This window comes from Lutra lutra, chromosome 13 (genome assembly GCF_902655055.1).
Source record: "Lutra lutra chromosome 13, mLutLut1.2, whole genome shotgun sequence".
NCBI classification, from domain to species: domain Eukaryota; kingdom Metazoa; phylum Chordata; class Mammalia; order Carnivora; family Mustelidae; genus Lutra; species Lutra lutra.
This window is the reverse complement of record NC_062290.1, coordinates 39,925,798-39,949,379: the sequence shown is the minus strand read 5'-3', so window position 1 is coordinate 39,949,379 and position 23,582 is coordinate 39,925,798. Positions and strand designations below refer to the sequence as shown.

General features: G+C 39.2%; 1 non-coding gene across 1 annotated transcript; it reads left to right on the top strand.

Moving 5' to 3' along the window:
- Window positions 1-5,700: 5,700 nt before the first annotated feature.
- LOC125084217 (U4 spliceosomal RNA) lies at window positions 5,701-5,839 on the top strand. The gene has a single exon (XR_007122549.1). It is a non-coding gene; the product is annotated as a U4 spliceosomal RNA (small nuclear RNA).
- The last annotated feature ends 17,743 nt before the right edge of the window (window positions 5,840-23,582 follow it).

Genomic DNA, 23,582 nt, shown 5'->3' with positions numbered 1-23,582 from the left:
ATCTATTTGTCTGCCAATACTACGCTGCATCTATTTAATTTTGTTATCCAACTTTTACAGTTTTTTATATGTAGAAAATCTTATAAAGGCTATAATTGAAACATTTTCTCTTCTATTTATTTCTTTTAAATATTGTTATCTGCCTGTTATCAGATTTATTTCACCATGAGTTATCTGTGTTTGTGTTCTGCTTTGCTGTAGTCTTAGTTACTTATTCCTTCTTGCATGCTTTATTGTTTTTCTTTATCTACTCATGATTCTGCTCAATTTCAATGATCAAGTCAGGGTTTTAGATCACAGTAGATCTGAGCATGGCTAAAGGGAGGAGGCCAGCATTGTACTAGTCAACAAACTGTTGGTCCTCTGATGACAACTTTCTTTGCTCCCAGCTCTACCTTGTTGTGTGTGTTTGACTTTTCTTATATGCAGTGGTTGAGAGTACTTTAACCTATGATCATGCCTTTCATACAGTTTCTCCAGGATAAGGGAAAGTAGGTGGGTACACAACTGATAGATGTAAAGTCAAAATCTACTTTTTAAGGGAACTTTATAAAATAAGAAAAAATATATATATATATTTAAGAAACCATGTGTGTGTGTGTGTGTGTGTGAGAGAGAGAGAGAGAGAGAGAGAGAGAAAGAAAGAGTTTAAACTCTTCGAGCCCCAAACATTGAATGTACTCCCCTACTTCCCAATTTGTCTCAAGCTCTTTCCATAAGGCTAACATAACCTTTGCTCTTCTTTTTCACTCTTTGAAATCCTTTGTATCCTTCATGGATAAGACCAAGTATCCCTCCTTCCACTATAGGTTATGGGAAAAAAAAAACACAATTATAATTGATCCACTGGTCAATTTTTCTCTGCATTTCAAGGTCATTTGCCTGGTCCTTTCATCACAGGACTTAACTGAAAGATTTTAACTTTTTGGTGGAAGAGTCTTTGCATTCTTCACCTGTGTACCGTCAGAGTGTTTAATGGAATTTTCAATAAAAGTGTCTTGAGCAAGTGAAGAGAGAAACACGCAAGACATCATCATAATCCTTTAACCTGTGGTTTGGAGATGGATTTTTGTGAATGCCCATGCAGATGGCAGTTGCCCATTTTACCTGGTAATGTCAGAGGCAGGACAGTGAAAGCAAATGTGCACCTTTAGGCAACGGGGCAAGAGGAACCTGAGATCAAAAACTGTCACTGTCACTTACTGGCAATGGGATCCAGCAAGACACTTCACCCGTTTGAGCCTTACTTTCCTCACATATAAAATGGGAATCATGTGTTCCACATGTCAGGCTTGTGAATGTTAGAAATAAATATACCAAGCTCCTAGAAATGATAGTAATTATTACATTAAGGTTGATTATCTAAAGAGTCATGTGTTCTGAATAGGAGAATGTTCCTGTTAACTAAGAATTGTGAGTTTTCAAGAAACTAGAATAAAGACTCATCATTTTCAAAGAAGAAACTCTAGAGATACATTTGAATAAGGTAAATCCATTACTTTTTCAGGGAGGAATAAAAACACACTCTTTTGGGGCTAGGCTGGTATCATCAGAACTATGGTTTGCAACCCGTGCTTGGTTGGTGAAATTAATTTAGTAGGTTAATATTGGGATTAATATAATGTAACAGAAGAGCATTTAATAGAAAATATTATAGTGCTTTCACTTACCAATGGTAGCAATTGTTTTATGGCTAGTGTAATTAAATTATATACATATTCACATGTGTGTTTTGGTTAGATAAATAAAATGTATTCCATATTGGGCATCCTGGTCAATATGTTTGCAGAACACTTACCTGCAGGTATCAATAGAGAAGTCAGTACTTACTAGGTGCTTTCCCCCAGAATTAGTCATTGGAGAAGAAAGGGTTAGGCAACACTGGCTGGTTGAGACATCAGTAGGTAGGGAGAGACAGAAGCATCCGAAATCATGGGGGTTTCCAAGCCAAAAACACATTTTGCACAATTCGATTTTTTTAAAGATTTTATTTATTTATTTAACAGACAGAGATCACAAATAGGCAGAGACACAGGCAGAGAGAGGAGGAAGCAGGCTCCCCACCGAGCAGAGAGCCCGATGTGGGGCTCGATCCCAGGACCCTGGGATCATGACCTGAGCCGAAAGTAGAGGCTTTAACCCACTGAGCCACCCAGGTGCCCCCAATTCGATATTTTTGATGATTCACTGGCCATTTATAAATTTTATGAGTCACAGAGTCATTATTAGGATTATCAATTATTAGTACACAGCCCTGTTCTGGGAAGATCCAGCTAATAATGTGTTTTAGTTAATAAAAGAGTGAAGAGTTTCCTGTGTATGGATGTAAGCCAGGTTAAAATAAAATGATTATTCTTTCCCCATAGTTTATAAAGGGTTGTTTCATGTCCCTGAATACAAAGGGAGGAGTTAGTTAAAATGAGGATTTAATCCCTTTTTGCTTCAAAAAAATTGAAAATATCAGATAAAGAATAGAAGGCCTGTCTTTGGCCAGAGGTTCTTAATTAGAGCCATGTTCAAGAATAGTACATATTTTTTTCTTTTGAAATTTTTCTTGATTCAGTGAAAATTATTTTTTGAAAGAAATTATTTTTATATCAAATCATGCTGTGGAAGCAACTTTTTACCCAAACAGTCTTAGTGTGCAAAGAAAGCAGCTCTATAATTTGGATACTTGTAATCATCATGTTATGATGTTATACTGTGTATAATAAATATTTTTCATAGGAATTAAATAAAATGCATCCTAACATTGTATTTGCAGACATCTGTTCTTGTTTGTATTTGATCAACTCAATTAGAAAGTGTTAAAAAGGGAAATATGAAGGAGACTCACATATTCTATCACCTGAAAGCACTGTTGAGGACGCTCTTCACATATAAGGTTCTTGACAATGGAAAGCAGCAGCCAATGAGCCTGCTTGCATAGGACATGTCTTCCCACCTTGAAAATACATAGACTTGGACACTATTTTCTCTATGAGAAGAATTTTCTATTTGAAATGCTTGACATTTGAAAAAAAAAATTCTGATTTGTTGCAATATTAAGGCTTTGTTTTGAATGCTGCTCAGAGCCTCCCTTAACGAAGGAAGCCACAATCTGAAAGAATTTAATGAAGTAAAGGATGATTTGTATGAAGAAAAATAGGAAGTGGTGCCTTGGTCAATCAGTGTCATCAACTTCAGAATTATTGACATTTCTTTTATAACTTAAAAGAAGGTCTTGGAATAGTTGGCAACAATTGAAAAAGATTGCTCTTGTCTCTAAGGGAAGCCAGCTTCTGATTTTCATCTGCTATATGCACACTAATGCCATGAAGGAAGAATTCCAATTTTCTTGTGCATTTCTTTGGGAATATTCAAAGGTCTTCAAAAGGTATCAAGTATCTTTGCCAAGTGAAATTTTGCCTGGCTGAAACTCTAGACATTTTGTGTGTGATGTGGCACCTTAAACGTTTGGCAGCCTTTGTTCCTTACGACTTTTGTGAAGAAAAAAGCTTCACTCACCATTGTAATTTAGAACTATTCTGTGTCTGTGTACATTGTAATAGAATAATACTCTGAGCAATCCTGTAATAAACCTCTTCTTTTTCCATCGAAGTTGCTGACAGTGTGAGAACTGGGGTCACAAATCATCATCTTGTCAATAAATGGGACAAAATAAACAGTTCTTACCTAATTCACAGAAGTTTATGGACTTCTTATATAGGTCATATATTGTTGTACTTTACTAATCTTTGGGCAGAAGTTTCACCCTTTTTAAATCCCAAAAAATGTCTCTGAATAGGGGAACGTGGGTGGCTCAGTCATTTAAGCAGCTGACTTTTGATTTCAGCTCAGGTCACGAGCTGAGAGTCATGGTATTGAGACCCAAGTTGGGCTCCGTGCTCAGCGGGAAGTCTGCTTGAGATTCGCTCCCTCTTCCTCTGTCATCTCCCCCGTGCTCACTCTCTCTCAAATAAATAAAAAAATTTATTTTTGAGGATTTTATTTATTTGTGACAGAGAGAGATAGTGAGAAAAGGAACACAAGTAGGAGGAGCTGGAGAGGGAAAAGCAGGCTTCCCTCTAAGCAGGGAGCCCAATATGGGGCTTGATCCCAGGACACTGGAATCATGACCTGAGCCGAAGGGAGATGCTTAATGACTGAGCCACCCAGGTGCCCCTCAAGTAAATAAATCTTGAAAAAATATCTCTGCATAATTTGACAGGAATTATTTCATTCATAACATAGTGTATGTATAGAGGCACCTGGGTGGCTCAGTGGGTTATGTCTCTGCCTTCCACTCAGGTCATGATCCCAGGGTCCTGGGATCGAGCCCTGAATCAGGGTTCTCTGCTCAGAAAGGAGCCTGCTTCCACCTTTCTCTTTGCCTGCCCCTCTGTCTGCTTGTGATCTCTCTCTCTCCCTGTCAAATAAATAAATAAAATCTTTAAAAAATATATAGCATATGTATGGATTTGGCCTCACAAATGCATTTATTCCATATGTGTGTGTATATATATATATACACACATATACATATATGTGTGTGTGTGTATATATATATATATATTCATAAATATATTCAATTAATAAGAGATACATTTCTTGTTCGAGGCCTCTGAAATCAGTGTCTTGGATGTTGCTGAAACACGTGGGCCTCTTTCCCAAGCTGTCACTTTGTGGAAACATATTAGAAGGTTCTTCTGTGGGACTTCCAGGGCTGAGAATATGCTTCCTGGCTGGCTCAGGGTGACAAAACCCTGTCAGTTCAGACATCCAAAAACACTAACATACTTGAAATTCATTCTTACTGAGAAGAGCACAGGTTCAAGATATGAATTTTTCACTCCTTCACTGACATTGTAATAGCCAAGAGTCAAATGTATTGAAAGACTTCACTGAAAGGTCACTGTGTACCAGCTATATGTAGTGGCCTTAACCTCAGTAATTTGAAGCCAAATAAAATGAATTTACTTCAGTTGGTCTTACAGAATTCTGAAGTCTTTGACTCAGATTCTTTGCCTGATAAAGTGAACAGTAGGAGATCCACTGCTCTTTGGTCTTATGTCCTTTCGTGGGTCTAGACACTGGGAATTTTTGGGCATCAACTTAAAAGACAAGATGAATAGAATATAAACAATTATATAAAAGATAACATGCACATTTACATATAACAGACCATTCCAGGGGCACCTGGGTGGCTCAGTCAATTAAGCGTCTGCCTTTGGCTGGGGTCATGATCCCAGGACCCTGGGATGGAGCCCCACATCACGCTTCCTGCTCAGCAGGAAACCTGCTTCTCCTCTCTAACTTCCCTTGCTTGTGCTCCCTTTCTTGCGGTCTCTCTCTCTCTGTCAAATAAATAAATAAAATCTTAAAAAAAAAAAAAGGAGAAAACAATGGATTTTTAAAAAATAGCACACCATGCCTTACTTTGAACTTCCTGTTCAACTTTTAAAATGTCATCTCCAATCTACATGTTTTTGGATTGTCAGAAACATTCAGGCCACCAGTAGCCACAGCATATCTAACAACTACCCAAAAACCCAACAATGAAACACTCAGAAAAACTTTGGGGGAAAAAAAAGTGTGTAGTAAATTATATATGGAGGCTCAATTATAGTGATGTGTTTGCAGAAACATCCTTTTTCCTTAAAAACGGGGACCATACTTAAAAAAGAGAATTTTATGTACTTGAACTGAAAAACTGCTTTGAGCTTTGTGCAGTGGCAATATCGTAGCCAATGAGGTTTATCTGAGGCGCGATTATTGCTAATTGAAAAACTGCTTTGACTTCTAGTTACAGCACTCAGGCTAGAGGTAGCTTGACACTTGGTGAAAATAAAAACGAATGAATAAATAAATAAGTCATAAATTCTGTGTAAAATAGCATATAGAAGTTTCACAAGCTTTATTTTAGTTTTTGTTGCCTGATGTTACAGATGCATTGGTAGATTGATTGCAAACATGACCCCATTTTCCACCCCTCCCTGTATTCATGCTATTTGCACTTAAACTTGGCAATTCTTTCCACCCAAATGTGAGACCTCTTTCCACACCTCTTAAATCTAGGCCTTATGACTTCTTAAGTCTAAAGCATACGGTGGAGGTGATAGCACGCCAGGTCTGAGTTGAGGCCTTGAAAGGACTTGCAAATCCCCATTGGATTCTTTTGAACCCTTGTTTTTGCCATAAGAACAAACCTGGGCTAAGCTCCTGGAGGATGACAGCCCATGGGAGCGGGGTCGAGCTGCATAGATTGGGCCATTCTGGGGCACTAGGCCTCCGGTTAACCTATCAGCCACACGCGGGAGCATGAACAAGCCCAGCTCAGATCAGCTGAGCCAAACCTAGGTCAACAAAACTGTACAGCTGGCTCAGAGACACAGGAGAAATAACAGATTATTGCTGGTTTAAGCCACTAAGTTTTGGGGTGGTTTGTTACTCAGCTATAGCTAAATGGTACAGAAGGATAAAAATGTTTATAAAAAAAAAGAGCTAGTGGGGCACCTGGGTGGCTCAGTGGGTTAAGCCTCTGCCTTCGGCTCAGGTCATGATCTAAGGATTCTGGGATTGAGCCCCACATCGGGCTCTCTGCTCAGCGGGGAGCCTGCTTCCTTCCTCTCTCTCTGCCTGCCTCTCTGCCTACTTGTGATCTCTGTCTGTCAAATAAATAAAATTAAAAAAAAAATAAAAGAGCTGGTAATAATAATAGATGCCACCTAAGGCATACTATCTGCAAGGCACTTTTCATATATTATCTTCTTATCTCTCTCACACAGAATATTCTTTTTAATGTGCTATGCTGCATCACCCCAGTAACATATCTGAATTCTTAAGATGGATCAGAAATTTTTCTACAGGTATATACACTTATTTTTTTTTAATAAACATATATTTTTATCCCCAGGGGTACAGGTCTGCGAATTGCCAGGTTTACACACTTCACAGCACTCACCATAGCACATACCCTCCCCAATATCCATAACCCCACCCCCCCTCCCAACCCCCCTCCCCCCATCATCCCTCAGTTTGCTTTGAGAGATTAAGAGTCACTTATGGTTTGTCTCCCTCCCAATCCCATCTTGTTTCATTTACTCTTCTCCTACCCCCTTAACCCCCCATGTTGCATCTCCTCTCCCTCATATCAGGGAGATCATATGATAGTTGTCTTTCTCCGACTGACTTATTTCGCTAAGCATGATACCCTCTAGTTCCATCCACGTCGTCGCAAATGGCAAGATTTCATTTCTTTTGATGGCTGCATAGTATTCCATTGTGTATATATACCACATCTTCTTTATCCATTCGTCTGTTGATGGACATCTAGGTTCTTTCCATAGTTTGGCTATTGTAGACATTGCTGCTATAAACATTCGGGTGCACGTGCCCCTTTGGATCACTACGTTTGTATCTTTAGGGTAAATACCCAGCAGTGCAATTGCTGGGTCATAGGGTAGTTCTATTTTCAACATTTTGAGGAACCTCCATGCTGTTTTCCAGAGTGGTTGCACCAGCTTGCATTCCCACCAACAGTGTAGGAGGGTTCCCCTTTCTCCGCATCCTCGCCAGCATCTGTCATTTCCTGACTTGTTAATTTTAGCCATTCTGACTGGTGTGAGGTGATATCTCATGGTGGTTTTGATTTGTATTTCCCTGATGCCGAGTGATATGGAGCACTTTTTCATGTGTCTGTTGGCCATCTGGATGTCTTCTTTGCAGAAATGTCTGTTCATGTCCTCTGCCCATTTCTTGATTGGATTATTTGTTCTTTGGGTGTTGAGTTTGCTAAGTTCTTTATAGATTTTGGACACTAGCCCTTTATCTGATATGTCATTTGCAAATATCTTCTCCCATTCTGTCAGTTGTCTTTTGGTTTTGTTAACTGTTTCCTTTGCTGTGCAAAAGCTTTTGATCTTGATAAAATCCCAATTAGTTCATTTTTGCCCTTGCTTCCCTTGCCTCTGGTGATGTTCCTAGGACGATGTTGCTGCGGCGGAGGTCAAAGAGGTTGCTGCCTGTGTTCTCCTCAAGGATTTTGATGGATTCCTTTCTCACATTGAGATCCTTCATCCATGTTGAGTCTATTTTCGTGTGTGGTGTAAGGAAATGATCCAATTTCATTTTTCTGCATGTGGCTGTCCAATTTTCCCAACACCATTTATTGAAGAGGCTGTCTTTTTTCCATTGGACATTCTTTCCTGCTTTGTCGAAGATTAGTTGACCATAGAGTTGATGGTCTATTTCTGGGCTCTCTATTCTGTTCCATTGATCTATGTGTCTGTTTTTGTGCCAGTACCATGCTGTCTTGATGATGACAGCTTTGTAATAGAGCTTGAAGTCCGGAATTGTGATGCCACCAACTTTGGCTTTCTTTTTCAATATTCCTTTGGCTATTCGAGGTCTTTTCTGGTTCCATATGAATTTTAGGATTGTTTTTTCCATTTCTTTGTGTCTTCCTCAATTTCTTTCATGAGTACTTTATAGTTTTCTGTGTATAGATTCTTAGTCTCTTTGGTTAGGTTTATTCCTAGGTATCTTATAGTTTTGGGTGCAATTGTAAATGGGATGGACTCCTTAATTTCTCTTTCTTCTGTCTTGTTGTTGGTGTAGAGAAATGCAACTGATTTCTGTGCATTGATTTTATATCCTGACACTTTACTGAATTCCTGTACAAGTTCTAGCAGTTTTGGAGTGGAGTCTTTTGGGTTTTCCACATAGAGTATCATATCATCTGCAAAGAGTGATAGTTTGACTTCTTCTTTGCCCATTTGGATGCCTTTAATTTCCTTTTGTTGTCTGGTTGCTGAGGCTAGGACTTCTAGTACTATGTTGAATAGCAGTGGTGATAACGGACATCCCTGCCGTGTTCCTGACCTTAGCGGAAAAGCTTTCAGTTTTTCTCCATTGAGAATGATATTTGCGGTGGGTTTTTCATAGATGGCTTTGATAATATTGAGGTATGTGCCGTCTATCCCTACACTTTGAATAGTTTTGATCAGGAAGGGATGCTGTACTTTGTCAAATGCTTTTTCAGCATCTATGGAGAGTATCATGTGGTTCTTGTTCTTTCTTTTATTAATGTGTTGTATCACATTGATTGATTTGCGGATGTTGAACCAACCTTGCAGCCCTGGAATAAATCCCACTTGGTCGTGGTGAATAATCCTTTTAATGTACTGTTGAATCCTATTGGCTAGTATTTTGGCGAGAATTTTTGCATCTGTGTTCATCAAGGATATTGGTCTGTAGTTCTCTTTTTGGATGGGATCCTTGTCTGGTTTTGGGATCAAGGTGATGCTGGCCTCATAAAATGAGTTTGGAAAATTTCCTTCCATTTCTATTTTTTGGAACAGTTTCAGGAGAATAGGAATTAGTTCTTCTTTAAATGTTTGGTAGAATTCCCCCGGGAAGCCATCTGGCCCTGGGCTTTTGTTTGTTTGGAGATTTTTGATGACTGTTTCAATCTCCTTACTGGTTATGGGTCTGTTCAGGCTTTCCATTTTTTCCTGGTTCAGTTGTGATAGTTTATATGTCTCTAGGAATGCATCCATTTCTTCCAGATTGTCAAAATTATTGGCGTAGAGTTGCTCATAGTATGTTCTTATAATTGTCTGTATTTCTTTGGTGTTCGTTGTGATCTCTCCTCTTTCATTCATGATTTATTTATTTGGGTCCTTTCTCTTTTCTTTTTGATAAGTCTGGCCAGGGGTTTATTGATCTTATTAATTCTTTCAAAGAACCAGCTCCTAGTTTCGTTGATTTGTTCTATTGTTTTTTTAGTTTCTATTTCATTAATTTCTGCTCTGATCTTATGACTTCTCTTCTCCTGCTGGGTTTAGGGTTTCTTTCTTATTCTTTCTCCAGCTCCTTTAGGTGTAGGGTTAGGTTGTGTACCTGAGACCTTTCTTGTTTCTTGAGAAAGGCTTGTACCACTATATATTTTCCTCTCAGGACTACCTTTGTTGTGTCCCACAGATTCTGAACCGTTGTATTTTCATTATCATTTGTTTCCATAAATTTTTTCAATTCTTCTTTAATTTCCTGGTTGACCCATTCATTCTTTAGAAGGATGCTGTTTAGTCTCCATGTATTTGGGTTCTTTCCAAATTTCCTCTTGTGATTGAGTTCTAGCTTCAGAGCATTTTGGTCTGAAAATATGCAGGGAATGATCCCAATCTTTTGATACCGGTTGAGACTTGATTTAGGACCAAGAATGTGATCTATTCTGGAGAATGTTCCATGTGCACTAGAGAAGAATGTGTATTCTGTTGCTTTGGGATGAAAAGTTCTGAATATATCTGTGATGTCCATCTGGTCCAGTGTGTCATTTAAGGCCTTTATTTCCTTGTTGATCTTTTGCTTGGATGATCTGTCCATTTCAGTGAGGGGAGTGTTAAAATCCCCTACTATGATTGTATTCTTGTCGATGTGTTTCTTTGATTTTGTTATTAATTGGTTTATATAGTTGGCTGCTCCCACGTTAGGGGCATAGATATTTAAAATTGTTAGATCTTCTTGTTGGACAGTTCCTTTGAGTATGATAGAGTGTCCTTCCTCATCTCTTATTTTAGTCTTTGGCTTAAAATCTAATTGATCTGATATAAGGATTGCCAGTCCTGCTTTCTTCTGATGTCCATTAGCATGGTAAATTCTTTTCCACCCCCTCACTTTAAACCTGGAGGTGTCTTCGGGTTTAAGATGAGTTTCTTGTAGGCAACATATAGATGGGTTTTGTTTTTTTATCCATTCTGATACCCTGTGTCTTTTGATTGGGGCATTTAGCCCATTAACATTCAGGGCAAGTATTGAGAGATACGAATTTAGTGCCATTGTATTGCCTGTAAGGTGACTGTTATTGTATATTGTCTCTGTTTCTTTCTGATCTACTACTTTTAGGGTCTCTCTTTGCTTAGAGGACCCCTTTCAATATTTCCTGTCGAGCTGGTTTGGTATTTGCAAATTCTTTCAGTTTTTGTTTGTCCTGGAAGCTTTTAATCTCTCCTCCTATTTTCAATGATAGCCTAGCTGGATATAGTATTCTTGGCTGCATGTTTTTCTCGTTTAGTACTCTGAATATATCATGCCAGCTCTTTCTGGCCTGCCAGGTCTCTGTGGATAAGTCTGCTGCCAATCTAATATTTTTACCATTGTACGTTTCAGACTTCTTTTCCCGGGCTGCTTTCAGGATCTTCTCTTTGTCACTAAGACTTGTAAATTTTACTATCAGGTGACGGGGTGTGGACCTATTCTTATTGATTTTGAGGGGGGTTCTCTGAACCTCCTGGATTTTGATGCTTGTTCCCTTTGCCATATTGGGGATGTTCTCTCCAATAATTCTCTCCAATATACCTTCTGCTCCCCTCTCTGTTTCCTCTTCTTCTGGAATCCCAATTATTATAATGTTGTTTCGTCTTATGGTGTCACTTATCTCTAGAATTCTCCCCTCGTGGTCCAGTAGCTGTTTGTCCCTCTTTTGCTCAGCTTCTTTATTCTCTGTCATTTGGTCTTCTATATCGCTAATTCTTTCTTCTGCCTCATTTATCCCAGCAGTGAGAGCCTCCATTTTTGATTGCACCTCATTAATAGCTTTTTTTATTTCAACTTGGTTAGATTTTAGTTCTTTTATTTCTCCAGAAAGGGCTTTTATATCTCCCGAGAGGGTTGCTTTAATATCTTCCATGCCTTTCTCAAGCCCGGTTAGAACCTTGAGAATCGTCATTCTGAACTCTATATCAGACATGTTACCAATGTCTGTATTGATTAGGTCCCTAGCCTTTGGTACTGCTTCTTGTTCTTTTTGTTGTGAATTTTTCTGCCTTGTCATTTTGTCCAGATAAGAGTATATGAAGGAGCAAGTAAAATACTAAAAGGGTGGCAACAACCCCAGGAAAATATGCTTTAGCCAAATCAGAAGAGATCCCAAATCGTGAGGGGGGAGAAAGGGGATAAAAAGGGGTTCAGAAAGAAAAAAAAAAAAGAAACTTTTAAAAAAAGAAAGCTGATAAAGAAAAAATATAAAAAGGAAAAATATATATATATATTAGATAAACTATTTAAAAAACGTTAAAAAAGAAAACGGTAAAAGTTAAAAAAATTTAGCAGAAGAAGAGAAAAAAAAATTGAAAAAGAAAAAAAAATTAAATTAACTGCAAGGCTAAAGAATCATGGGGAGAAAGCCATGAGTTCCATGCTTTGCTTTCTTCTCCTCTGGAATTCCGCCGCTCTCCTTGGTATTGAAACTGCACTCCTGGGTAGGTGAACTTGGTCCTGGCTGGGTTTCTAGTTGATCTTCTGGGCGAGGGGCCTGTTGTAGCGATTCTCAAGCGTCTTTGCCCCAGGCGGAGTTGCACCGCCCTTACCCGAGGCCGGGCTGAGTAATCCGCTCGGGTTAGCTGGGTTTGCTTTCGGGAGGTTTGTTCCCTGAGCGCTTTCTGTAGAGTTATGGAAGACGGGAATGAAGATGGCGGCCTCCCAGTCTCCGGCCCGGAGGAGCCGAGAGCCCGGGGCCCCACTCCTCAGTGTGCCCTCAGAGAACAGCGCCCAATTACTCCCGTCACCCTGGCCTCTGGTCGCGCTCCGAGCTGACCGAGCCTGCGACCGATTCAAGGTAACCCCGAGCTGAGAGTCACTCCTCGGCTCTGTCTCTGTAGCCGGCTTCCCCGTTCTAATACCCGTAAGCTCTGCGACACTCAGACACCCCCGATCCTTCTGTGACCCTGTGGGACCTGAGGCCGCGCTGACCCCGCCTGGGCTTCACCCCAGTTAAGCCTCTGGAGCGATGTCCCTCAGCAGAACAGACTTTTAAAAGTCCTGATTTTGCTCCGTTGCTCCGCCGCTCGCCGGGAGCCGGCCCCTCCCCCCGCGGTCTATCTTCCTGTCGCTTTGGATTCACTTCTCCGCCAGTCCTACCTTTCAGAAAGTGGTTGATTTTCTGTTTCTAGAATTGCTGTTCTTCTTCTCTTCAATCTCCCATTGGATTTGTAGGTGTTTGCAATCTTTAGATAAGCTATTTAGCTGATCTCCCGCTACCTGAAGTAGTCTCAGCCTGCTACTTCTCCGCCATCTTGACTCCCAAGCGGTATATACACTTTTTAAAGAAAGAATGCTCCCTAGTCATATCTATTAAATTTATCAAGAAACCTAAATATGTTGAGAGATGTAAGGAAAATTTTCACTAAATGTTTGATCCATTGTGTACATCCTCTACAACTTTTTTCACCTTTTACAATATTTCCAATGGGCCCGTGGAATTGTTTCTCACTTCCTACACACATACTTTTTTATAAAAAGCAAGATGAAATCCCCAAAGAGAAAAGGCCTCTGGAAACCTTTTTACACACTTTGCCAATCTTCAGAGAATCTTTGTAATTTCCTCTAACAAAATTTAGTTGTTTATTATATAAACACATATAATAGTTCATATAGTGAATTGGATAGGAAATAATTTAGTACAGTTTTGTTGGATCTACATCTAATGGATAACCATGAGCACCTTGAAGATGACCCAATATAGAATGAATAGAGACACAACACTAGATAGAAATTAGACAGCAAGTTGCATTTTCTGAAACTTTGGGTAAATACTGAAAGTGGTATTTTGGAACATGATACAAATAATCCGATCATATATAGCAAGGGGAAGAAGATCTTAAGTGTCTACTATTCCTGATAGCTGTCCCCTCAGCTTGTCCCCAAACTGTTTCCTTGGTTCATTATGATCAAGAGAAGACAAAAAATCTTTGGGAATGTTAGCAAGGGTGGGAGGAAAAGCAAAGAGAGTGGAGAGGAGAGATGGGATGAGAAATCAGGTGGAACAATTTTCTTAAAACGGCCTGCAAAGAAAATGCCTTTTTTGACATAGGGGCTGTAATGATGAATTAGAGAGTTCAAAGACAAAAGTATTCTTTTCATCTGTACAGCTAAATGTGGAGGACACAGTCTCTACTCTAAGACGGATGTCAAACTAAGGTGCTAGATGATGGGGGTATCTAGCAAGTCAAGTCTTATGGGCTTTAACAGTACTTTCAGCAGGCTGAGACTGAGCTCTTGCCAACGTGCAATTCATCCAGATTCAGGAGATAAATGTCCCAAATACTTGCGCTATCTCTGAGGCCTGAAGCAGCTGAGATCATGCAGTGATTAGCAGCATTTCAGCCTGGGCAATCATAGTTTACTGGGGTGCAAGGGATTCCCCAGACTACATATGTGTGTTGTGTGTGTGTGTGTGTGTTTACGTACATATGTACAAACGCCTTGGGGATGTATATTTAGTTTTCTTTGTTGTTTTTTTAAGCTCCTTGAACAACTTCCCTTCTTCCTGGCAAGGAAAAAAGACATGAGAATTTGAATACACTTTGTAACCACATCTGTGGAATTACAGAACTGATCTGCGTATGTGTTTTTTGAATTTGGATTTTGCTTTTGTTTCCAGACTGCTCAGATGAATGGGATTCTGTCTGGGGTAACCAAATTCCATTTAATGCCAATGCTTTTGTAGCCCATTTAGGCAGACTCAGTTATTGGAATTATCTTACAGCAGGAATTAGACCAGCAGATTCAGGTCCAGACAGGCTGCGTATCTTGTTCTGGAAATGCAAGTCTAAATTGGGGATTAGATCTCAACTTGATAGTTATTCCAGGTACTCCTCAGGGTTTTGAATCACATTACTTCTGCAGAACTCCATTCTGGAGCAAGAGCAGTACAAATACATCCATCACGTAGTAGTTACTTAACTGCTTCCGTTTTAAATTCTCCAAGACCTCTGGAGGGAGAGCATGCATCAATAGAAAGAACAGACAGTGGGAAAGTACACTTTCAAATGCTCCTAGAATTGGGTGCTTAGTGCTAGCACGTACTTGCTGTTCTTCTTTAAAAAAGATGTAGACATTGTGGGCCCTATAAATTTCGCCTGTAACACATATATAATAACTCCTACCTGTGGAATTTATTGTAAAGATTAAATGACATAATGTTCAATGATCCCAGCATAGTGGCTTACATTTAGTAAATAGATAACACAACTCGTATTTCTATTTTGTAAGTTTCTAATTCTGGTTGACATTGGTTTCTATCCTTCACCTATAAATAAGCCCATAAACTACTGCTACAATTTCCCCACCTTTAATACTGGAATTTTTATAAAATAAAATATTTATTTTAGAGTTTTAAGGATTATTTTACCTATGAAAATATTATTTAGAATGCAGGGTAGGTTTCTCTAATAAGAAACATTGGCTTAAGCAAGAGAGAGTTTCATTTATTTTATTTCTCTCTCTTGTGATAGTCCAGAAAGGCAGACTTGGTGGCTTAAGGGAACTGGGGAGGCAGGGTCCACCCCACCCCCCTGCAGGTCTGTTCTCCTGGGATGTTATCTTTAGCCAACAGTTGAGGTTGAGATGGCTTTCCACACATCTTTAATCCAACAATGAAACATGGGAAAGAGAAATGTGTGTTTGTATCCATTTCTTTAAAGATGACTTGTATATAACTTACACATACACACACTCACACACACACACACTCCTATCCTGCTTTCAGGATGATGGTCACATGAGTTACATCAAAATGGAAAGGAGGCTGGGAAATGTGGACTGGGGCCTTTAGCCAAGAGATCATGTGTTCAGCTAAAATACCTACTACTATAAAATGGGAAAATTACATGTGGTATATATGAGGGGTGGGAAGTGGTTATTAGTCTCTACCAAAATGTATTTGTTTGGAGAGGTGTGTGTTTATAGATGGAATATATTCTAACTGACAAAAGGACTTCAGGGGCAATACCTTAAAGGTAATAGAGTCTCATTTCTTCACGTCCTGAATATCTTTTACAATGGCGCAATAAACCAACTGATCTATAGCAATTCATCACCAGATACAGTGGTCCCTATGTTGGCTTTGAGAAGTTTTGGATCTATACACAGAAATATTTCAACCCAAGATTTTTACCTATTCAACATTCAGCTTGTTTTATTCCTTTATTCTTTTATTCACCAATATTTATTGAGTTCCTAGATGCTGAGGATACTGTAATGAGCCCACAGGCGGGAATCTCTGCCCTCACTCGTGAAGCTTGCATTCTAATGTGTGTATGGAGGGAGATGTGCAATACAACAGTTAACAAAATCCTTCGTTGAGATTTGTATAGACTGTGATAAATAACATGGAAAAAATTAAACAGAGAAAGGGAGGTTGCAGTTAGAATGAAGATGGCTAGGATAGGCCTCACTGGGAAGCTGCCATCTGAGGAAACGGAGAAAGGAAACAAGGTAGTAAGTTGTGTGCACATCTATTGGAACAAGGCTCCAGGCAGGGGTTACTAAGAACCCATAGACCCTGTGGTGTGTGTGCTTGGTAGGACAGACAGCAAGGAGGTCAGTGTGCTGGAATGGAGTAAGTAAGACAGAGCAGGGAAGTCATGGAAAGCTACATCATGTAGAGCCCTTTGGTTTTAGTTGAGTTCAGTTTGTTTTTTTTTTAAAGGTTTTATTTATTTATTTATTTGACAGAGAGAGAGAGAGAGATCACAAGTAGGTAGAGAGGCAGGCAGAGGAGGAGGGGGAAGCAGGCTTCTTGCTGAGCAGAGAGCCCAATGCAGAGCTCGATCCCAGGACCCTGAGATCATGACCTGAGCCGAAGGCAGTGGCTCAACCCATTGAGCCACCCAGGGGACCCAAGTTGAGTTCAGTTTTGAGTGAAAGGGCCAAATGAGCTGACATGTCTTTTGAAACGATGTCTGCCCTCTCTGTTGAGGATGGACTGAGAACAGACTGCAGGGGAGACTGGGGATATCATCAAGGCCAGGAAGGAGGATACTGCAATAATTCAGGTGAAGGTTACAGACAAGGGTTGTCTTTAGTAGTGAGTATGGGGAGAAGTGTTTGAATTTGGGATATAGTCTGAAAATAAGCATGCAGATTTTGTGAGTAATCAACAAGGGAGAGAGTGTATGTGGAGAACAGTTAAGTTCTAAGGACAGAGAACTGGGCCTTTGCAACTGGGAAAGGTAAGCGGGAACTCCTAGAAGATATTAAAGACTAAGAGCCATTCAGGTTGGAGTAAAACCAGGGCAATGCTGTTCTAAAAGTGAGGGGAGGATTAATTATTCACTCACTAGTTAAATTAAAAATATAAAAGTCAGGTAGAAGAGAGTTCCAAGGAGGAATGAATGACCATCTGTGTCACATGTTACTGGCAAACAAGTAGCTTCTCAAACACTTGAATACAGCCCTGCTGACCCAGCCTCCCCATCCTACACAGGTTGAATCTACCTCTTTCTGGAAAAATAGACACAGTGATTCCACTGGAAATGCCATGGTTCCACGTGTATTTTCCCCAAAAATGGATAGACTTTAGCGTTATGTTAAATAACAAGGAGAGTTAATCAGTCTGTTTTAGTTCTTGTCATTCTCCAACTTTGGTGTCTTTATCACATGAGTTATTTCCATTTGCCATTATTTTTCTCATTTTTATGAGTAGCTCAGATTTTATTTGTAAAAGTATAATTGAACCCAACAGACAGTAAGAGTGGTAATGTTTATATATTTTGTAATATTTGCAAAAAAGTAATATTATATATTGAATGTGTTCTCATTAAAATGTGCTATTTGTAATGCACTGGCTTCATTTATAAGGGAAGTAGGGAAAATGGTACCATAATCTTTCCTAACGCAAAGCTCATTTCGTTCTAAAGGGTTCAAAATGCCTTCTCTGAATTGAGAGTTCACAAGTGATGTAATTTCAACAGATTGTCCATTCTTGATTGGTAAAGATCAGCTGCTATGTCTAACTGGGAATTTGTTAATAAGGTATCTATTTTATTTTTCTTAAACCCGAACAAGTCTTAGATTTCACAGGTTTGCTTTGAGCAATTAATTGATATATCTGCGTATGTTTTTAAGACCCTTACAGTATGCTTTCCCTTTTTCAGCTGCACATTACTCTTCAGTTAAGTGTGGATGGCTTATCATGTCCATTCAGTGACACAATGAGATGCAGCTTCATCGTGTGGAAAAATGGAACATGACACGTGCTTATTTTTTGCCTTATATGGAGAAGTCATTATATTAAGTTTAGATAAAAAATTGATAGAAGAAAATTTGGATTCCATCTGAATGCACACTAACCTATTACTCTCTTTGTTTAATTTCTTTCTTTCTTTCTTTTTTTAAAATCTGGGATAGCCAGATATCTAAGGAAACCATGACATATTTCACAGAAGAGTCAAGTACCTCTCTCCTAAACATGAAATTTTCTCCTCTGTACAGACCCATTCCCTAGCTATTTGCTTCTTTTTTTTTTTAAATTTTATTTTTCATAAACATATAATATATTTTTATCCCCAGGGATACAGGCCTGTGAATCGCCAGGTTTACACACTTCACAGCACTCACCATAGCACATATCCTCCCCAATGTCCATAATCCCACCCCCCCTCCCAACCCCCCTCCCCACATCAACCCTCAGTTTGCTTTGAGAGATTAAGAGTCACTTATGGTTTGTCTCCCTCCCAATCCCATCTTGTTTCATTTACTCTTCTCCTACCCCTTTAACCCCCCATGTTGCATCTCCTCTCCCTCATATCAGGGAGATCATATGATAGTTGTCTTTCTCCGACTGACTTATTTCGCTAAGCATGATACCCTCTAGTTCCATCCACGTCGTCGCAAATGGCAAGATTTCATTTCTTTTGATGGCTGCATAGTATTCCATTGTGTATATATACCACATCTTCTTTATCCATTCGTCTGTTGATGGACATCTAGGTTCTTTCCATAGTTTGGCTATTGTAGACATTGCTGCTATAAACATTCGGGTGCACATGCCCCTTCGGATCACTACGTTTGTATCTTTAGGGTAAATACCCAGCAGTGCAATTGCTGGGTCATAGGGTAGTTCTATTTTCAACATTTTGAGGAACCTCCATGCTGTTTTCCAGAGTGGTTGCACCAGCTTGCATTCCCAACAACAGTGTAGGAGGGTTCCCCTTTCTCCGCATCCTCGCCAGCATCTGTCATTTCCTGACTTGTTAATTTTAGCCATTCTGACTGGTGTGAGGTGATATCTCATGGTGGTTTTGATTTGTATTTCCCTGATGCCGAGTGATATGGAGCACTTTTTCATGTGTCTGTTGGCCATCTGGATGTCTTCTTCACAGAAATGTCTATTCATGTCCTCTGCCCATTTCTTGATTGGATTATTTGTTCTTTGGGTGTTGAGTTTGCTAAGTTCTTTATAGATTTTGGACACTAGCCCTTTATCTGATATGTCATTTGCAAATATCTTCTCCCATTCTGTCAGTTGTCTTTTGGTTTTGTTCACTGTTTCCTTTGCTGTGCAAAAGCTTTTGATCTTGATAAAATCCCAATTAGTTCATTTTTGCCCTTGCTTCCCTTGCCTCTGGTGATGTTCCTAGGACGATGTTGCTGCGGCTGAGGTCGAAGAGGTTGCTGCCTGTGTTCTCCTCAAGGATTTTGATGGATTCCTTTCTCACATTGAGATCCTTCATCCATGTTGAGTCTATTTTCGTGTGTGGTGTAAGGAAATGATCCAATTTCATTTTTCTGCATGTGGCTGTCCAATTTTCCCAACACCATTTATTGAAGAGGCTGTCTTTTTTCCATTGGACATTCTTTCCTGCTTTGTCGAAGATTAGCTGGCCATAGAGTTGACGGTCTATTTCTGGGCTCTCTATTCTGTTCCATTGATCTATGTGTCTGTTTTTGTGCCAGTACCATGCTGTCTTGATGATGACAGCTTTGTAATAGAGCTTGAAGTCCGGAATTGTGATGCCACCAACTTTGGCTTTCTTTTTCAATATTCCTTTGGCTATTCGAGGTCTTTTCTGGTTCCATATGAATTTTAGGATTATTTGTTCCATTTCTTTGAAAAAAATGGATGGTACTTTGATAGGAATTGCATTAAGTGTGTAGATTGCTTTAGGGAGCATAGACATTTTCACAATATTTATTCTTCCAATCCAGGAGCATGGAACATTTTTCCATTTCTTTGTGTCTTCCTCAATTTCTTTCATGAGTACTTTATAGTTTTCTGTGTATAGATTCTTAGTCTCTTTGGTTAGGTTTATTCCTAGGTATCTTATAGTTTTGGGTGCAATTGTAAATGGGATGGACTCCTTAATTTCTCTTTCTTCTGTCTTGTTGTTGGTGTAGAGAAATGCAACTGATTTCTGTGCATTGATTTTATATCCTGACACTTTACTGAATTCCTGTACAAGTTCTAGCAGTTTTGGAGTGGAGTCTTTTGGGTTTTCCACATATAGTATCATATCATCTGCAAAGAGTGATAGTTTGACTTCTTCTTTGCCCATTTGGATGCCTTTAATTTCCTTTTGTTGTCTGGTTGCTGAGGCTAGGACTTCTAGTACTATGTTGAATAGCAGTGGTGATAACGGACATCCCTGCCGTGTTCCTGACCTTAGCGGAAAAGCTTTCAGTTTTTCTCCATTGAGAATGATATTTGCGGTGGGTTTTTCATAGATGGCTTTGATAATATTGAGGTATGTGCCATCTATCCCTACACTTTGAATAGTTTTGATCAGGAAGGGATGCTGTACTTTGTCAAATACTTTTTCAGCATCTATGGAGAGTATCATGTGGTTCTTGTTCTTTCTTTTATTAATGTGTTGTATCACATTGATTGATTTGCGGATGTTGAACCAACCTTGCAGCCCTGGAATAAATCCCACTTGGTCGTGGTGAATAATCCTTTTAATGTACTGTTGAATCCTATTGGCTAGTATTTTGGCGAGAATTTTTGCATCTGTGTTCATCAAGGATATTGGTCTGTAGTTCTCTTTTTGGATGGGATCCTTGTCTGGTTTTGGGATCAAGGTGATGCTGGCCTCATAAAATGAGTTTGGAAAATTTCCTTCCATTTCTATTTTTTGGAACAGTTTCAGGAGAATAGGAATTAGTTCTTCTTTAAATGTTTGGTAGAATTCCCCTGGGAAGCCATCTGGTCCTGGGCTTTTATCTGTTTGGAGATTTTTGATGACTGTTTCAATCTCCTTACTGATTATGGGTCTGTTCAGGCTTTCTATTTCTTCCTGGTTCAGTTGTGATAGTTTATATGTCTCTAGGAATGCATCCATTTCTTCCAGATTGCCAAATTTGTTGGCGTAGAGTTGCTCATAGTATGTTCTTATAATTGTCTCTATTTCTTTGGTGTTCGTTGTGATCTCTCCTCTTTCATTCATGATTTATTTATTTGGGTCCTTTCTCTTTTCTTTTTGATAAGTCTGGCCAGGGGTTTATTGATCTTATTAATTCTTTCAAAGAACCAGCTCCTAGTTTCGTTGATTTGTTCTATTGTTTTTTTGGTTTCTATTTCATTAATTTCTGCTCTGATCTTTATGATTTCTCTTCTCCTGCTGGGTTTAGGGTTTCTTTCTTGTTCTTTCTCCCACTCTTTTAGGTGTAGGGTTAGGTTGTGTACCTGAGACCTTTCTTGTTTCTTGAGAAAGGCTTGTACCACTATATATTTTCCTCTCAGGACTGCCTTTGTTGTGTCCCACAGATTTTGAACCGTTGTGTTTTCATTATCATTTGTTTCCACGAATTTTTTCAATTCTTTTTTAATTTCCTGGTTGACCCATTCATTCTTTAGAAGGATGCTGTTTAGTCTCCATGTATTTGGGTTCTTTCCAAATTTCCTCTTGTGATTGAGTTCTAGCTTCAGAGCATTGTGGTCTGAAAATATGCAGGGAATGATCCCAATCTTTTGATACCGGTTGAGACTTGATTTAGGACCAAGAATGTGATCTATTCTGGAGAATGTTCCATGTGCACTAGAGAAGAATGTGTATTCTGTTGCTTTGGGATGAAAAGTTCTGAATATATCTGTGATGTCCATCTGGTCCAGTGTGTCATTTAAGGCCTTTATTTCCTTGTTGATCTTTTGCTTGGATGATCTGTCCATTTCAGTGAGGGGAGTGTTAAAATCCCCTACTATGATTGTATTCTTGTCGATGTGTTTCTTTGATTTTGTTATTAATTGGTTTATATAGTTGGCTGCTCCCACGTTAGGGGCATAGATATTTAAAATTGTTAGATCTTCTTGTTGGACAGTTCCTTTGAGTATGATAGAGTGTCCTTCCTCATCTCTTATTTTAGTCTTTGGCTTAAAATCTAATTGATCTGATATAAGGATTGCCACTCCTGCTTTCTTCTGATGTCCATTAGCATGGTAAATTCTTTTCCACCCCCTCACTTTAAACCTGGAGGTGTCTTCGGGTTTAAGATGAGTTTCTTGTAGGCAACATATAGATGGGTTTTGTTTTTTTATCCATTCTGATACCCTGTGTCTTTTGATTGGGGCATTTAGCCCATTAACATTCAGGGCAAGTATTGAGAGATACGAATTTAGTGCCATTGTATTGCCTGTAAGGTGACTGTTACTGTATATTGTCTCTGTTTCTTTCTGATCTACTACTTTGAGGGTCTCTCTTTGCTTAGAGGACCCCTTTCAATATTTCCTGTCGAGCTGGTTTGGTATTTGCAAATTCTTTCAGTTTTTGTTTGTCCTGGAAGCTTTTAATCTCTCCTCCTATTTTCAATGATAGCCTAGCTGGATATAGTATTCTTGGCTGCATGTTTTTCTCGTTTAGTACTCTGAATATATCATGCCAGCTCTTTCTGGCCTGCCAGGTCTCTGTGGATAAGTCTGCTGCCAATCTAATATTTTTACCATTGTACGTTTCAGACTTCTTTTCCCGGGCTGCTTTCAGGATCTTCTCTTTGTCACTAAGACTTGTAAATTTTACTATCAGGTGACGGGGTGTGGACCTATTCTTATTGATTTTGAGGGGGGTTCTCTGAACCTCCTGGATTTTGATGCTTGTTCCCTTTGCCATATTGGGGATATTCTCTCCAATAATTCTCTCCAATATACCTTCTGCTCCCCTCTCTGTTTCCTCTTCTTCTGGAATCCCAATTATTCTAATGTTGTTTCGTCTTATGGTGTCACTTATCTCTAGAATCTCCCCTCGTGGTCCAGTAGTTGTTTGTCCCTCTTTTGCTCAGTTTCTTTATTCTCTGTCATTTGGTCTTCTATATTGCTAATTCTTTCTTCTGCCTCATTTATCCCAGCAGTGAGAGCCTCCATTTTTGATTGCACCTCATTAATAGCTTTTTTTATTTCAACTTGGTTAGATTTTAGTTCTTTTATTTCTCCAGAAAGGGCTTTTATATCTCCCGAGAGGGTTTCTCTAATATCTTCCATGCCTTTCTCAAGCCCGGTTAGAACCTTGAGAATTGTCATTCTGAACTCTAGATCTGACATATTACCAATGTCTGTATTGATTAGGTCCCTAGCCTTTGGTACTGCCTCTTGTTCTTTTTTTTGTGGTGAATTTTTCTGCCTTGTCATTTTGTCCAGATAAGAGTATATGAAGGAGCAAGTAAAATACTAAAAGGGTGGCAACAACCCCAGGAAAATATGCTTTAGCCAAATCAGAAGAGATCCCAAATCGTGAGGGGGGAGAAAGGGGGGGATAAAAAGAAGTTCAGAAAGAAAAAAAAAAAGAAACAATTAAAAAAAGAAAACCAATAAAGAAAAAATATAAAAAGGAAATATA